Genomic DNA, 17,888 nt, shown 5'->3' on the forward strand with positions numbered 1-17,888 from the left:
GTGTGCGATGGTGATTGTATCAACCTTGGAATTACTTCCAACACACATCGTCACCTCGGCCTTAACTAGTTTCTGTTTATCTCGCAACTCCTATTTCAAGTTACTACTGTTAGCAACTGAACCAGTATCAAATATCGAGGGGTTGCTATAAACACTAGTAAAGTACACATCAATAATATATATATATATATATATATATATATATATATATATATATATATATCAAATATACCTTTGTTCACTTTGCCATCGTTCTTATCCGCCAAGTATCTAGGGCAGTTCCACTTCCAGTGACCATTTCTTTTGCAGTAGAAGCACTCAGTTTCAGGCTTGGGTCTGGCTTTGGGCTTCATGGGAGTGGCAACTTTCTTGCCATTATTTTGAAGTTTTCCCTTTCTTTCCCTTGCCCTTCTCTTGAAACTAGTGGTCTTGTTAACCATCAACACTTGGTGCTTTTTCTTGATTTTTACCTTCGCTGATTCCAGCATTGCGAAGAGCTTGGGAATTGTTTTCGTCATCCCTCGCATATTATAGTTCATCACGAAGTTCTAGTAACTTGGTGATAGTGACTAGAGAACACTGTCAATCACTATCTTATCTGGAAGATTAACTCCCACTTGATTCAAGCGATTGTAGTACCCGGACATTCTGAGCATATGCTCACTAGCTGAGCTATTCTCCTCCATCTTGTAGGCAAAGTACTTTGTCAGAGGTCTCATACCTCTTAACACGGCCATGAGTCTGAAATACCAATTTCAACTCTTGGAACATCTCATATGCTCCAAGTCGTTAAAAACATTTTTGAAGTCCTAGTTCTAAGCCGTAAAACATGGTGCACAAAACTATCAAGTGGTCATCATACTGAGCTTGCCAAACGTTCATAACGTCTGCATCTGTTCCTGCAAAAGGCCCATAACCTAGCAGTGCATCAAGGACATAATTCTTTGGTGCAACAATGAGGATAATCCTCAGATCACGGATCCAGTCCGCATCATTGCTACTATCATCTTTCAACTTATTTTTCTCTAGGAACATATCATAAATAAAACGGGGAAGCTATACGCGAGCTATTGTTCTACAACAAAGATATGCAAATACTATCAGGTACTAAGTTCCTAATAAATTAAGGTTCAATTAATCATATTACTTAAGAACTCCCACTTAGATAGACATCCCTCTAGTCATCTAAATGATCACGTGATCCATATAAACTAAACCATGTCCTATCATCATGTGAGATGGAGTAGTTTTCAATGGTGAACATCTCTATGTTGATCATATCTACTATATGATTTATGTTCGACCTTTCGGTCCAAGTGTTCCGAGGCCATATCTGCATATGCTAGGCTCGTCAAGTTTAACACGAGTATTCTACATGTGCAAAACTGGCTTGGACCCATTGTATGTGAATGTAGAGCTTATCACACCCAATCATCACGTGGTGTCTCGGCACGACGAACTTTAGCAAGGTGCATACTCAGGGAGAACACTTGTACCTTGAAATTTTAGTGATGGATCATCTTATAATGCTACCGCCGTACTAAGCAAAATAATGTGCATAAAAAGATAAACATCACATGCAATCAAATTATGTGACATGATATGGCCATCATCATCTTGTGCATTTGATCTCCATCTCCAAAGCACCGTCATGATCTCCATCGTCACCGGCTTGACACCTTGATCTCCATCGTAGCATCGTTGTCGTCTCGCCAACTATTGCTTCTACGACTATCGCTACTGCTTAGTGATAAAGTAAAGCAATTACATGGCGATTGCATTTCATACAATAAAGCGACAACCATAAGGCTCCTGCCAGTTGCCGATAACTTTTACAAAACATGAGCATCTCATACAATAATTTATGTCTCATCACATCTTGACCATATCACATCACAACATGCCCTGCAAAAACAAGTTAGGCGTCCTCTACTTTGTTGTTGCAAGTTTTATGTGACTGCTACGGGCTTCTAGCAAGAACCGTTCTTACCTACGCATCAAAACCACAAAGATTTTTCATCAAGTGTGTTGTTTTAACCTTCAACAAGGACCGGCCGTAGTCAATCTCAATTCAACTAAAGTTGGAGAAACAGACACCCGCAAGCCATCTGTGTGCGAAGCTCGTTGGTAGAACCAGTCTCATGAACGCGGTCATGTAATGTCGGTCTGGGCTGCTTCATCCAACAATACCACCGAATCAAAGTAAGACGGTGGTGGAAAGCAGTATGACTATTATCGCCCACAACTCATTGTGTTCTACTTGTGCATATAGCATCTACACATAGACCTGGCTCTGATACCACTGTTGGGGAACGTAGCATGCAATTTCAAAAAAAATTCTATGATCACGCAAGATCTATCTAGGAGATGCATAGCAACGAGAGGGGGAGAGTGTGTCCACATACCCTCATAGACCGAAAGTGGAAGCATTAGGTTAACGCGGTTGATGTAGTCGAACGTCTTCGCGATCCAACCGATCAAGTACCGAACGTACGACACCTCCAAGTTCAGCACATGTTCAGCTCGATGACGTCCCTCGAACCCTTGATCCAGTAGAGGATCTGATACGTCTGCAACGTATCTATAATTTATGAAGTATTCATGCTATTATATTATCAACCTTGGATGCTTTATATGGATTTATATGCCATTTTATATGGTTTTTGGGACTAACCTATTAACCTAGAGCCCAGTGCCAGTTTCTGTTTTTTCCTTGTTTTAGAATATCGCAGAAAAGGAAAACCAAACGGAGTCCAATTGACCTAAAACTTGACAGAGCTTATTTTTGGACTAGAAGAAGGCCATGGAGTAAAAGAGTTGGGCCAGAAGAGTCCCGGGCTGCCCACGAGGGTGGGAGGCGCGCCCCCCCCCCTATCTCGTGGATAGCTCGGAGACCCCCCTGACTTGTTCTCGATGCCAAAACCTCTTATATATACAGAAACCTCCAGAAATTAAGCTAGATCGGAAGTTCCGCCGCCACAAGCCTCTGTAGCCACGAGAAATCAATCTAGGCCCTCTCTGGCACCCTGCCGGAGGGGGCCATCATCACCGGAGGGCATGGAGGAGGATTCCGAAAGGGCCATCATCGTCATGAAGGCCAAGGACCAGAGGGAGAACCTCTCCCCATCCAGGGGGGAGGCCATCGAGGAGGAAGCACAAGGGGGAGAACCTCTCCTCCTCTCTCTCAGTGGCACCAGAGTGCCATTGGGAGGGGGAATCATCGTCGCGGTGATCGTCTTCATCAACATCCTCATCTCTTTTACGCGGTCCACTCTCCCGCACCCCGCTGTAATCCCTACTTGAACATGGTGCTTTATGCCACATATTATGATCCATGATGTGTCGCCATCCTATGATGTTTTGAGTAGATATCCTTTGTCTTTGGGTTGATTGATGATCTAGATTGGTACGAGTTGTATGTTTTATTTTGGTGATGTCCTATTGTGCCCTCCGTGTCGCGCAAGCGTGAGGGATTCCCGCTGTAGGGTGTTGCAATACGTTCATGATTCGCTTATAGTGGGTTTCTTGAGTTACAGAAGCATAAACCCGAGTAAGGGGGTTGTTGCGTATGGGATAAAGGGGACTTGATGTTGTAATGCTATGGTTGGGTTTTACCTTAATGATCTTTAGTAGTTGCGGACGCTTGCTAGAGTTACAATCATAAGTGCATATGATCCAAGAAGAGAAAGTATGTTAGCCTATGCCTCTCCCTCATATGAAATTGCAATCACGACTACCGGTCTTGTTAACAATTGCCTAAGACAATTCCGCACACCGATCCACCATTATTCCACACTAGCTATTTATAATATTTAGTAATATATTCTAACTTTATGATAACATCACATACTTTTATATTTTTAGCTCTCCGATATCATGCAAACTTATCCTCTTCATACCCACAACATAGTTTTATTTCTCGTTTCTAGTTGGAAGCAAACGTTCGGTGTGCGTAGAGTCGTATCAGTGGCAGATAGGACTTGAGAGAATATTGATCTTACCTTTATATCCTTGTGGGTTCGACACTCCATACTTATCACTTCCACCTTTGGGAATTGCTACGATGATTCCATGCGTGGTGATGGTGATGGTGATGTGCTCCATGCAGGGCTTCGCCTAAGCACTACGATGCTATGATCGGAGGAGTAAACAGTGGAGGGGGGCACCGCACACGGCTAAGGGAACAATTTATGTGCTTTGGGGTGCCCCATGCCCCCATATATAAAGGAGGAAGGGAGGAGGCCGGCCACTAGGGGCGCGCCAAGGAGAGGGGAGTCCTACTAGGACTCCATTCCTAGTAGGATCCGGCCCCTTTTTTTCTTTCTACCGAAGGGGGAAAAGGGGAAGGAGAGGGAGTAGGAGAAGGAAAGGGGGTGGCGCCCCCTTCCTCAGTCCAATTCGGCCTCCTCCCTTGTGGGAGGCGCACCAGCCCCTTGTGGGTTGGTTAGCCTCCCTCCTATGGCCCATATCTTTCCCCGGGGGGTTCCGGTAACCCCTCCGGTACTCCGGTATGTACCCGATACACTCCGGAACCCTTCCGGTGTCCGAATACTACCTTCCAATATATCAATCTTTACCTCTCAACCATTTCGAGACTCCTTGTCATGTCCGTTATCTCATCCGGGACTCGGAACAAACATAGGTCACCAAAACATATAACTCATAATACAAATCGTCATCGAACGTTAAGCGTACGGACCCTACGGGTTCGAGAACTATGTAGACATGACCGAGACACATCTCCAGACAATAACCAATAGTGGAACCTGGATGCTCATATTGGTTCCTACATATTTTACAAAGATCTTTATCGGTCAAACCGCAATAACAACATACGTTATTCCCTTTGTCATCGGTATGTTACTGTTGGAAATATGCCCTAGAGGCAATAATAAAATGGTTATTATTGTATTTCCTTGTTCATGATAATTGTCTATTGTTCATGCTATAATTGTATTAACCGGAAACCGTAATACATGTGTGAATACATAGACCACAACATGTCCCTAGTAAGCCTCTAGTTGACTAGCTCGTTGATCAATAGATGGTCATGGTTTCCTGACCATGGACATTGGATGCCATTGATAATGGGATCACATCATTAGGAGAATGATGTGATGGACAAGACCCAATCCTAAGCATAGCGCAAGATCGTGTAGTTCGTCTGCTAAAGCTTTTCTAATGTCAAGTATCTTTTCTTAGACCATGAGATTGTGCAACTCCCAGATACTGTAGGAATACTTTGGGTGTGCCAAACGTCACAAGTAACTGGGTGACTATAAAGGTGCACTACGGGTATCTCCGAAAGTGTCTGTTGGGTTGGCACGAATCGAGACTGGGATTTGTCACTCCGTATGACGGAGAGGTATCTCTGGGCCCACTCGGTAAGACATCATTGTAATGAGCTCAATGTGACTAAGGGTTGGTCATGGGATGATGTGTTACGGAACAAGTAAAGTGACTTGCCGGTAACGAGATTGAACGAGGTATTGGGATACCAGCGATCGAATCTCGAGCAAGTAATGTACCGATTGACAAAGGGAATTGTATACGGGATTGCTTGAATCCTCGACATTGTGGTTCATCCGATGAGATCATCATGGAACATGTGGGAGCCAACATGGGTATCCAGATCCCGCTGTTGGTTATTGGCCAGAGAGTTGTCTCGGTCATGTCTGCATGGTTCCCGAACCCGTAGGGTCTACACACTTAAGGTTCGATGACGCTAGGGTTATTAGGAAGACTTGTATGTGATTACCAAATGTTGTTCGGAGTCCCGGATGAGATCCCGGAAGTCACGAGGAGTTCCGGAATGGTCCGGAGGTGAAGATTTATATGTGGGAAGTTGTCATACGGTCACCGGAAAGGTTCAGGGGCATATCGGTATTGTACCGGGACCACGGGAGGGGTTCCGGGGGTCTACCTGGAGGGGCCACCTCTCCCGGAGGGCCTTATGGGCTGTAAGGGGAAGGGAACTAGACCCAAGTGGGCTGGGGCGCCAAACCCCCAAGGGCCCATGCGCCTAGGGTTGGGGGGAACCCTAAAGGGGGCGCCCCCCCCCCTTGGCTTGGGGGGCAAGCCCCCTCCCCCTTGGCCGCCGCCCCCCTCTATATCTCATCTAGAGGGGGCCGCCCCCCTTCCCCTTCCCCTATAAATAGAGGGGTAAAAGGAGGGTTGCACCACCACATCCAAGGCGCAGCCCCTCCCCTCCCCAACACCTCTCCTCCCCCGCATGAGCTTGGCGAAGCCCTACCGAATAACTGCCACTCCATCACCACCACGCCATTGTGCAGCAGTTGGAGCTCTCTTCCTCAACCTCTCCCTCCTCCTTGCTGGATCAAGGCGCGGGAGACGTCTCTGTTCCGTACGTGTGTTGAACGCGGAGGTGCCGTCCGTTCGGCGCTAGGATCATCGGTGATTTGGATCACGACGAGTACGACTCCATCAACCCCGTTCTCTTGAACGCTTCCGCTTAGCGATCTTCAAGGGTATGAAGATGAACTCCCTCTATCTCTCGTTGCTAGTATCTCCTAGATTGATCTTGGTGACACCTAGGAAAATTTTGAAGTATTGCTACGTTCCCCATCAGTGGCATCATGAGCCAGGTCTATGCGTAGGTTCTATGCACGAGTAGAACACAAAACAGTTGTGGGCGATGATTTGTTCAATTTGCTTACTGTTACTAGTCTTATCTTGATCCGGCGGCATTATGGGATGAAGCCTCCTGGACCGACCTTACACGTAGGCTTACGTGAGACTGATTCCACTTACTGACATGCACCTGATGCATAAGGTGGCTGGCGGGTGTCTGTCTCTCCCACTTTAGTCGGATCGGATTCGATGAAAAGGGTCCTTATGAAGGGTAAATAGCAATTGGCATATCACCGTTGTGGTTTTGCGTAGGTAAGAAACATTCTTGCTAGAAACCCATAGCAGCCACGTAAAACATGCAACAACAATTAGAGGATGTCTAACTTGTTTTTGCAGGGTTTGCTTTGTGATGTGATATGGCCAAAAGGATGTGATGAATGATATATGTGATGTATGAGATTGATCATGTTCTTGTAATAGGAATCACGACTTGCATGTCGATGAGTATGACAACCAGCAGGAGCCATAGGAGTTGTCTTAATTTATTTATGACCTGCGTGTCAATGGAAACGCCATGTAATTACTTTACTTTATTGCTAACCGTTAGCCATAGTAGTAGAAGTAATAGTTGGCGAGGCAACTTCATGAAGACACGATGATGGAGATCATGGTGTCATGCCGGCGACGATGGTGTTCATGCGGCGCCTCGAAGATGGAGATCAAAGGCGCAAGATGATATTGGCCATATCATGTCACTTTATGATTTGCATGTGATGTTTGTCATGTTTTCACATCTTATTTGGTTAGAACGACGGTAGCATAAATAAGATGATCCCTCATTAAAGTATCAAGAATTGTGTTCCCCCCTAACTGTACACCGTTGCTAAGGTACGTTGTTCCGAAGCACCACGTGATGATCAGGTGTGATAGGTTCTAACATTCTCATACAACGGGTGTAAGCCAGATTTACACACGCAATACACTTAGGTTAACTTGACGAGCCTAGCATGTACAGATATGGCCTCGGAACACGGAAGACCAAAAGGTCAAACATGAGTCGTATAGTGGATACGATCAACATGAAGATGTTCATCGATGATGACTAGTCCGTCTCACGTGATGATCGGACACGGCCTAGTTGACTCGGATCATGTATCGCTTAGATGACTAGAGGGATGTCTATCTAAGTGGGAGTTCATTGAATAATTTTATTAGATGAACTTAATTATCATGAACATAGTCAAAAGGTCTTTGCAAATTATGTCGTAGCTCACGCTTTGGTTCTACTGTTTTAGATATGTTCCTAGAGAAAATTTAGTTGAGAGTTGACAGTAGCAATTATGCGGACTGGGTCCGTAAACTGAGGATTGTCCTCATTGCTGCACAGAAGGATTATGTCCTTAATGCACCGCTCAGTGTGCTGAACCTCGAGCGTCGTCTGCAGATGTTGGGAAACATCTGACATACACGTTTTGATGACTACGTGATAGTTCAGTGCGTAATGCTAATGGTTTAGAATTGTGGCACCAAAGACGTTTTTTTGAAACGTCACAGAACATATGAGATGTTCCAAAGACTGAAATTGGGATTTCAGACTAGTGCCCACTTCAAGAGGTGTGAGACCTCCGACAAGTTTCTTAAGCCTGCAAACTAAGGGAGAAAAGCTCAATCGTTGAGCATGTGCTCAGATTGTCTGAGTACTACAATCGCTTGAATCGAGTGGGAGTTAATCTTTCAGATGAGATAGTGATGGTTCTCCATAGTCACTGCCACCAAGCTATTAGAGCTTCGTGATGAACTATAACATATCAGGGATTGACATGATGATTGTCGGGGGTTTGGTGCGACATATGCCAACGGATGGTTTATCATGGTGGGGGCGAGTAGAACGTCGCCGGTGCCTGGAAACGGGATGAGGCGAAGACATGCACGCCGGCGAATCTTACCCAGCTTCGGGGCTCTCCGGGGAGATAATACCCCTACTGCTGCTCTGCGGGGTCTCCGCATGATCACTATGGCAAAGTGTTTACACGGTTGCTCCTTGAGCTGTTTTCTGGTGGTAGGAGAGGGCAAGGCTAGCTCTCTCCCTTCTATATGATCTGGCCTAGAGCTAATGGGTTCCAACCCTTTGCATGGGTGCCCTGGGGGGTTTATATAGGCCTACCCCCCAAGGGTACAATGGTAATCCGGCTGGGCGTGGGCCCAGCCGTCAGTGTCTCTGGCCTCCGTCTTCTCTGCCGACCGCTGGGGCCCGCCAACTGGCGGGCCCCACCGACTGGCTGGGTACGGAGCCGACAGCCCGCGTCCGTCGCTGGCGGGTCTTGCCGGCTACTGCTTACTGTAGCCGTGCTTCTGATGACGCGGGCTTGATCATGAGGTTGTGGCAACAGCCCCGCCGCCTAGCGGGCGATCACTGTTGCCTCTCCCCATCACATCTTGATTAATGGCGCGTGGGCCCTGGGGGAGGGCTCGGCCGACTCCCCCGGGCCGACTCCCGACGGGTCCGACTGGTGGTTCTCCTGCCGTCTCCCGAGGTCTCACTAACTGGTGGGGCCTGCTGCCTTCAGGCCATACAGACAAGCCGTCGTGGGTGCAGGATTCGGCCCTGCGGTGCTGATGTCAGGGCCGGCATGGCAACAGTGCCACGCCACACGGAGATCTTCTGGGGTACGGCGTGCTGTGGCCATGCCTGCCCTTGGTGAGGGGCGGGGGTGGGCTTCACTGTAGCCACGCCCCTGCCTCGTCCCCTTTGATGAGGTCGTGGGGTTTGTTGGAGTCGCAGGCCGACTACCCAAAGCCGGCTTCTTTGGAAGTCGTCCCTGGGACTCGGCCGTGAGTGGGCAGTCGGCCGTCTTGCCGTCGACTCCTCAGGAGGCAGCTCTTCGTCCTGGGGTCTTGAGGGGCGCAGCCTGCCCTGATGTCTTGAAAGGTTCTTGGACCCGGGTTGGCCTACCCGTGGACCATTACTCCGACAGTAGTCCCCGAAGCTGGTGAGGCGCCGCGGACGATCGGCCGAGAAGCCTCAGCAGTTTCTCTTTCCGGGTGCTCAACATATGGTCTTTGGTTGACTTCTACTGGGCTGATTAGAAGGAGTCGGACTTGCTAAACTCGGACCCACTCAATTCCGACTCGCTTGGTATTTCGAACGTCGCGGCGGGATTTAAGTGGCGTGCTAGCTAAGCCTCCAGGCCGCCGCCCGTTCTAGGCCTGTCACGCGAGGGCACGTGGCTAGGCCGTCCTGCCAGCCTACGCGCGCGACGGGACAGGCCCATAGGCGGGGCCCGCCACTACCACGCCTCGGCGCCCGAGCGAATCCGCTGCGGCCCCGGTGGACGGTTGGGATTCCCGTAGAGTTACTGCACGCAGTAACTTTATCGTAGATCATGGGGGTCGTGGGGTAATGGGCGCAGTAAATCCCCACGTCCGCCCCCTCGGCTTCGCAGCCCACGAGGCTATAAGTAGGGGGAAGAGGGGGACACGCGCGCCTCTCCTTCCCACTACTCGTCGTTCTCTTCCTTCCTCTTCTCTTCTCCGCTCCGCTGCGCGCCCAAGCTCCGGCGAACGCTTCGGCGACAGCTCGTGATGAGTTCTTCCTCCGCTGCCGCACCTCCCTCAGTGCGCTCCGGCACCTGGGACGACTCCGAAGTTCATGAATACCACATCGAGTTCCTCCGCCGGACTCGTCGGCTCCCTGGCGAGGATCGCGTGCAGGTGCGTCTTGCGCCGAAGGGGGAGATTTCCCCCGCACCACAGGACGGCGAGCGGGTCATCTTCCGCTCGCACTGCCTGCGCGGGCTGGGGCTGCCGGCGAGCAGTTTCTTCCGGTCCTTCCTGGAGTTCTACGGCCTCCAGCCGCACCACCTCACCCCCAACGCAGTGGTGCTGCTGTCCGCCTTCGTGGCCATGTGCGAAGGCTTCCTCGGAGTCCTCCCCACCCTCGAGCTCTGGGGGGAGTTCTTCTTCTCCAAGCTCGGCACCCAGGCTGCGGGCGTGCTGGCTCAGTGCGGCGCTTTCATCATCGTGCGAAGGTCGGGGGCCGATAATCCCTTCCCCTCCATCTCGCTGATCAAGTCGGTGAAGATGTGGCAGAGATCCTACTTCTACGTCAAGAACGCCTCCGCGAGGGGAGACTGGGTTAACTTGCCGGCTTTCGAAGCCGGCCCGCCGGCTGGGCGACTGCCCAACTGGTCGTACCGGGCCAAGTTGCTGACGCCTGCGGGAGCCGGCGGCATCACGCGACTCCGAGTGCTGACGCAGTCGGAGGGTCTGACTGGTCCGGACCTGCTGGCCGCCTTCGTATCGCGCCGAGTTCTCCCACTCCAAGGCCGCCCTCATATGATATGCCAGATGAGCGGGCACCGCGACTCGAGTCGGATGTGCACCAAGGACATGCCTCACAAAGAGGTGGCCTTCATGGTGAACTACCTCCAGACAGCAGGCTCCTGGAGGACTGGCGGTTCGGCAAGGAGCCGTACTCCCGCGCCAACCCCCCGCCCGTGGTGAGTCGCCTTTCTTTTCTTTCTTTGGATTGTCTTCTTCTTGCCGAGTTTTGTTTTGACCAGTCGGCTTTGGTTAGAATCCCCTCCTTCACCCACCAGCCGGCACCTCGGGGCCGGCCCACGAGTTCCTCGCCGACCGGGCGGAGAGCAACGTCGACAACCCCGATCTGGGGGCGGCGGCTCTGGAAGATGACGCCAAGGGAGGAGGAGGAACAGCGGGCGACTTCAGGCCTTCGGCCACTTTCGCCGACTGGCCTGACAATGACGCCGAGGGAGAAGTTGCCCCTCGCCATCGGCCAGGAGCCAGCCAGCCTGGCGCGGGCTCTTCTGCCACGCCGGGCGCCCCAGGCGGCAGGAAGAAGCGCAGGGTCGTGCCGACCTTGCTCGGCAGTCGGCCGAAGAAGCCCAAGGGTTCGGCTGCGGCGACCCGGCGGGACGAGGCGGCTGCGGCGACCCGGCGGGACGAGGCTTCTGTAAGGAAGTGAAGAAGCCGCCGTTGGTCTCCGCATAAGTATTCTATCTTCAAAGTTTTATTCTTTCTTTGTGATTTGTCTGAGTCTCTACTTGCCCCTCTTGCTTCAGGGCTCCCCTCTCTCTAGAGAGGGTCACCGCCGCCTCCGTCATGGGGTCAGCGGAGACGTCCGCCACCACTCGGCGGATTGACCCCGCTACTGACCTCCGGGAGGTGACGGAGCGGAATGCGCAGGAGAAGCACAACGAAGAAGAGGCCCTCCGCCTGGAAAAGGCAAAAGCCGACAGGGCCGAGGCCTCCGCTAAGAAAAAACTAGCGGAGGCCGAAGTCGCCGCCGCGGCGAAGCAGCAGGCTGAGGAAGCCGCACGCCGCCAGTCGGCGGTGCTCGTCACCCCGTTGAACTCAGCGTCGCCGCCTCCAGAGTTCACGGGGTAGACCGGGGAAGCCGGCGGGGAGAACCCCGTCGTGGAGGGGGAGGGCGGCGACCCCTGTACGCCGGATGCGAATGTTCTGCCGCCGCCTCCGCCGCCGTCTGAAGGTGCGTAGGGCGAGCAGCCGGCGAGCCCTCCGGTGCCGCCGACCGAAGATGAGGCCGTGGCGAGGCTACTCCTCCAAGTCGGCTCGCCAACGCGCCGCCGTCTGGAGAAGGCGACTTCGGCGCCCCGCCCCTTGGAAGCCGGCGCTGCCAGCTAGGCGATCCCGACGCCGAGGCGACGAGCACTGCGCCCATTGGGTGGGTGCGAGGAGGCGGCACAGGGCCGCTGAACCAGGCACTTCTGGACGTCCAGGCGAAGCTTCGTGCCAAGGGCGACGCTCTCCAGAATTGCACCAAGGCGTACCTGGCGTCGCGGGCAGCCGTCCGGGTATGTTTTTCCTTTTGGCCTTTGTTTTTCTTGTTCCTCTCCATGGGGGCGCGCCAGCGCACCCACTGGGTGTAGTCCCCGAGTTTCGTGCTCGCTGCTGAGCAGGCAGCTCGGAACTCCAATTGATGAACTTTGGGTATTAACTTTTTGTCTGAAACGTTCGTCGCAGGATTACCACAACCTCCGCGTCACTGCCTTCAACTGTAATGTTGAAGAGCTGGGCAAGCGGACCGCCGATCTGTCGGAGAGCCAGAGTAAGTCCTTTTCCTTCTTCGCGGGGGTGCGCTGGCGCACCCGCAGGCTGTAGTCCCCGAGATTCGGGCTAACTGCTGAGCAGTCGGGCCGGATCTCCCCGGCGACCTTCTTTACTGGTGGCTTGACGCCTTCTTTCTTTCTTCTCAGGGGCCAACGCTGCTTTTCAACAGCAGCTGAGCGACGCCAACTCCGCTTTGCGCGCCAAAGAGGAGGAGTGCAGCAAGCTCACCACGGAGCACGATCTGCTGGCCACTCAATTGGCAGAGCAGAAGGAGCTGCTTGTGAAGTCGCAGAGGGGGGCGGAGGAGACGGAAACCGCCCTCTTGGCCGAGTTCGCGAGCGAGCGCTCCTCCTGGTCTGACAAGGAGGCGCTGCTGTCCTCCGGCTTCCACGAGATTGAAGACGTCGTTGATGGTGAGCCTCTTTATTTTCTTTCTTCGAGCTGCCGATTTAAGTCGTGCCGACTCCTGGTTTTTGACTAGCTTCTTCGTTTCTTCGCGTCTTTGCAGACTTCTTCCCTGGGCAGTCACAGGCCGCCATCCAAGCCATCGAGGCTGACTGTGAAGGTTGGAGAGCGGAGGGCGCAGAGATTGTCGCCGATGCCCCCCGAACTCTTGACGAGCACATCCTGAGCATCGAGGCTCGCCTCCGGCTGGCTCACTGGATGTTGCGCCGGCTTCAGCGTGTCAGTGCCCAGGCGATTGCCGCCCTGTGGCCGGATATACAGGCTCGGCGCACCCCCAACCTGACGGCCGACTGGCTGGAGGTCGCGGCTGGTCGTCTTGAGGCCTGGAAGGGCTCTTCGGCCCGAGCTGGAGGGCGCCGGGCCTTGGAGTTCGTCAAGGCATGGTATCCGGGGCTGGACCTAGACCGGCTGGCCACGCTTCGGTCGGAGGCCCAACCGGAGCTGGCGGCCGCGGAAGATGCCCTCGTCAAGCGTGCTGTGGTGATCGCCGAGTACACCGACACCAGCATCTTCGTCCCCGAGCGGTCTGAAGACGGCGAGGAGGTACCGCCGGAGTGGTTTGGGATGAACCCAGACTACGGTGAGGACTCGGCGAAGGTGATTGGCTCCAGCGTCGAGGAAGAGGGCGAGGCGGAGGCACCAGAAGACGGAGCAGACGGCCAGCCTCAGCTCGACCGTGCCTCCAGCAATGAGCCGCGTGCAACCGACCCGACTGCCGCCGGAGGCGATCAAGCCGAGACTAGCCAGCCGGCCGCCCCGACGCCTCGCGCTGGCGCCTCCTCCGATCCTCCGAGTCCGTCTGCTGCTTCCTAAGCTGCCGCTGTATCTTTGTTTTGTCTGCTTCAGTAGTCTTTGAAGAACTTGTTAATTCGCACAATTCCACCCGCGGGGTGTATTTTGAACTTCTACTCGAAAATTCGGCCAAGGGCCTATGTTATGTAAATATATATATATATATATATATATATATATATATCTTTTCTTGCTCATTGCTCTTTTGGCTTTTTTCCTTTGCCGCTTTTTCTTAGTTGCCTGCCTTGCTAATCGGACAGCCGCTCTACGGACTGTCGCTGGATCAAGTGCTAGGCTACTTTGGGAAAGCAAGTACTTAGCCGTTTTCAAGATTTTTTTGAGCAAGTTAGATAGAAGACGGCAATCCGACTATCCAAGAGTTGGTTTGCGAGAAAGGCTAGAAGCTGTCTTGAGCTATGTTTTATGCTTTGAGTCCTTTGCCATTTTTCATGCGAATGTCCATTCTACCTTAGTGTTGCCCACCGTACAGTCGCTCTGTGAGCTGCGGCTTCTGACAGGAGACGGTTTAGGCCTTTACACATTACTTGTCCGACTGCATGAAGCATTTCATAGTGCAAGGCGGCAAGTCCCCGGGCCGACTTGTCGAGCCCGGTGCCAAACGGCATAAAAAGGAGTAACATACTCGCAGTCATAATTTTTATCATACAGACAAAAGAGGGCAGTCCCCGAGCTCGCCTTGGGGGGCCCGAAGTCTTGGTACTTTAATACAAAAGGTAGCGTGGTACATACTGCATCAACTGTAAAATCTTCGGAGGAGATTTGCATTCCATGGCCGCTCTGTCTCCTTGTCGGAGTCATCCCTCTTGCATGCTCGGGGCTTCTGAGCGTCGATCGGGTAGTAGGAATCGTTGCCCAGTACTTTGCTAATGATGAAAGGGCCTTCCCAAGGCGCCGACAGCTTGTGCTGGCCGGCTGTTCGCTGGATCAGCCAGAGCACAAGGTCACCATCTTGGAAAGATCTTAGCCTGACCTTCCTGTAGTGGTATCGGCGCAGGCTCTGCTGGTAGATGCTGGACCGGCTGAGTGCCAACAGCCGGCCCTCTTCTAGAAGATCGACGCCGTCTTGTCATGCTTCTTCTGCTTCCTCCTCGGTGTACATGATGACTCGTGGGGATTCGAACTCTATGTCTGTTGGGATGACGGCTTTGGCACCATAGACGAGGAAGAAGGGCGTGAAGCCGGTTGACTTGTTTGGAGTTGTGCGCAGACTCTAGAGGACGGCTGGCAGCTCGTCGAGCCAGCAGCCAGCCGAGTGCTCCAGAGGCTCGATCAACCGAGGCTTGATGTCGGACAGGATGAGGCCGTTTGCTCGCTCCACTTGGCCTTTGACTGCGGATGGGCGACGGACGCTAGGTCCAGTCGGATGCCCTGTGTTGCGCAGAAATGGGCCAAGGCGCCTTTGGCGAAATTTGTGCCGTTGTCGGTGATGATGCTATGTGGTATGCCGTATCGAATTGTGATATCGGAGATGAAAGTTATGGCAGTCGTACCGTTCAGCTTCTTGATTGGCTTTGCTTCTATCCACTTGGTGAACTTGTCCACTGCGACAAGTAAGTGAGTTAAACCACCTCGTGCTGTTTTGAATGGTCCCACCATGTCTAGACCCCAAACTGCGAAAGGCCAGGCAATGGGGATGGTCTTGAGTGCAGAAGCTGGCTGGTGCGGCTTGGAGCTGAACTTCTGACACCCTTTGCATTTTTGGACCAGCTCCTTGGCCTCTTCCAAGGCAGTTGGCCAGAAGAAACCATGTCGAAAGGCTTTGGCGACGAGTGCTCTTGAAGCCACATGGTGGCTGCACTCGCCTTGATGGATGTCTTTGAGAATGGCTTGGCCTTGCTCTGGCTCTACGCAGCGCTGGTAGACACCAGTGACGCTGCACCTGACCAGCTCTCTGTTGACTATGGTGTAGGCTGCCGCCCGGTGTTGTATTTGCCGAGCTGAAGTTTCATCAGTCGGCAGCTCTTTGTTCACCAGGAATTTGAGGATGGGCTGGGCCCATGAGGGTGCTGCTACTTCTTCGACTGCCAGAACTGCGACTTGGACGAGGGAAGTTGGGCTGGGAGGCGGCGGGTTGGAGTCAACAGCCGCTTGCTGGGTTGATGAAGTCCCCATGCCGACTGGCGCGGTCCTTGGGCTGAGTTCTGGAGTCTTCGAGTCCGCCACCGTAGTCCCCGGGCCGGGTTTGGCTGTGGCAGCTGAAAGTGCAACTATCCCTAGGTGGTTTTGGTAATTCATAACAACATATAGCTCATTGAGCTAATGCTATTCCAAGATGATTATTTCAGGAAAGCTCAATGATTGGCATGGCATGGATGTGAAAGTGGAACCCTCAAAATGCTAAGGACAAAGGATTGGCTCAAGCTCAAAAGCTCAAGACTCTTCATTTTATATTTTAGTGATCCAAGATCACATTGAGTCTTTAGGAAAAGCCAATACTATCAAGGAGGGATGAGGTGTTGCTTAATGAGCCTCTTGCTTCATGCGCTTAGTGATATGCTCCAAAACCCTCAACTACTTTCCCATATCCACATATGACCTAAACCCTAAGCCAAACTCGGTCCTACCGATTCTTTCTATCCGGCGCCACTGAGTTTCATTTGTCATAAGCCACTACCAAACCCTAGCAAATCGGTTCTACTGATAGGGATCTCGGTCTCACTGAGATGGGATTGCAAACTCTCTGTTTTCCTTTTGTAACTTTTTGGTCTCGCCGAAAGAGTGAATCGGTCCCACCGAGATTGCAATGTAAATTCAGTGTTTCCTTTTTGTAACTTTTCGGTCTCACCGAAAGAGCAAATCGGTCCCACCGAGTTTGCCTGACCAACTCTCTGGTTAGCTAATTACCAAAATCGGTCTCACCGAGTTTGTGTAATCGGTCTCACCGAGATTACGTTATGCCCAAACCCTAACCATATCGGTCCTACCGAGTTGCATGTCAGTCCCACCGAAAATCTCTAATGGTCACTAGGTTTACCTTTTCGGTCCGACCGAGTTTGTTGATTCGGTCCCACCGAGATTGGAAAACTATGTGTAACGGTTGGATTTTGTGTGGAGGCTATATATACCCCTCCACCTCCTCTTCATTCGTGGAGAGAGCCATCAGAACACATACACAATTCCAACTCATATGTTCTGAGAGAGAACCACCTACTCATGTGTTGAGATCAAGATATTCCACTCCTACCATATGAATCTTGATCTCTAGCCTTCCCCAAGTTGCTTTCCACTCAAATCTTCTTTCCAAAAAATCCAAATCCTATGAGAGATAGTTGAGTGTTGGGGAGACTATCATTTGAAGCACAAGAGCAAGGAGTTCACTACCTACACACCATTTGTTACTTCTTGGAGAGTGGTGTCTCCTAGATTGGCTAGGTGTCACTTGGGAGCCTCCAACAAGATTGTGGAGTTGAACCAAGGAGTTTGTAAGGAAAAGGAGATCGCCTACTTTGTGAAGATCTACCGCTAGTGAGGCAAGTCCTTCGTGGGCGATGGCCATGGTGGGATAGACAAGGTTGCTTCTTCGTGGACCCTTTGTGGGTGGTTGCTTCTTCGTGGACCCTTCGTGGGTGGATCCCTCCGTGGACTCGCGCAACTGTTACCCTTTGTGGGTGGAGCCCTCCGTGGACTCGTGCAACCGTTACCCTTCGTGGGTTGAAGTCTCCATCAACGTGGATGTAGGATAGCACCACCTATCCGAACCACGGGAAAAACATCCGTGTCTCCAATTGCATTTGAATTCTCCAAACCCTTCCCTTTACATTCTTGCAAGTTGCATGCTTTACTTTCCGCTGCCAATATACTCTTTGCATGCTTGCTTGAATTGCGTGATGATTGCTTGACTTGTCCTACAATAGCTAAAATCCGCCAAGAACTAAATTTGGGAAAAGGTTAAGTTTTTTTTGGTCAAGTAGTCTAATCACCCCCCCCCC

Source organism: Triticum dicoccoides, chromosome 5A (genome assembly GCF_002162155.2).
Source record: "Triticum dicoccoides isolate Atlit2015 ecotype Zavitan chromosome 5A, WEW_v2.0, whole genome shotgun sequence".
NCBI lineage: Eukaryota > Viridiplantae > Streptophyta > Magnoliopsida > Poales > Poaceae > Triticum > Triticum dicoccoides.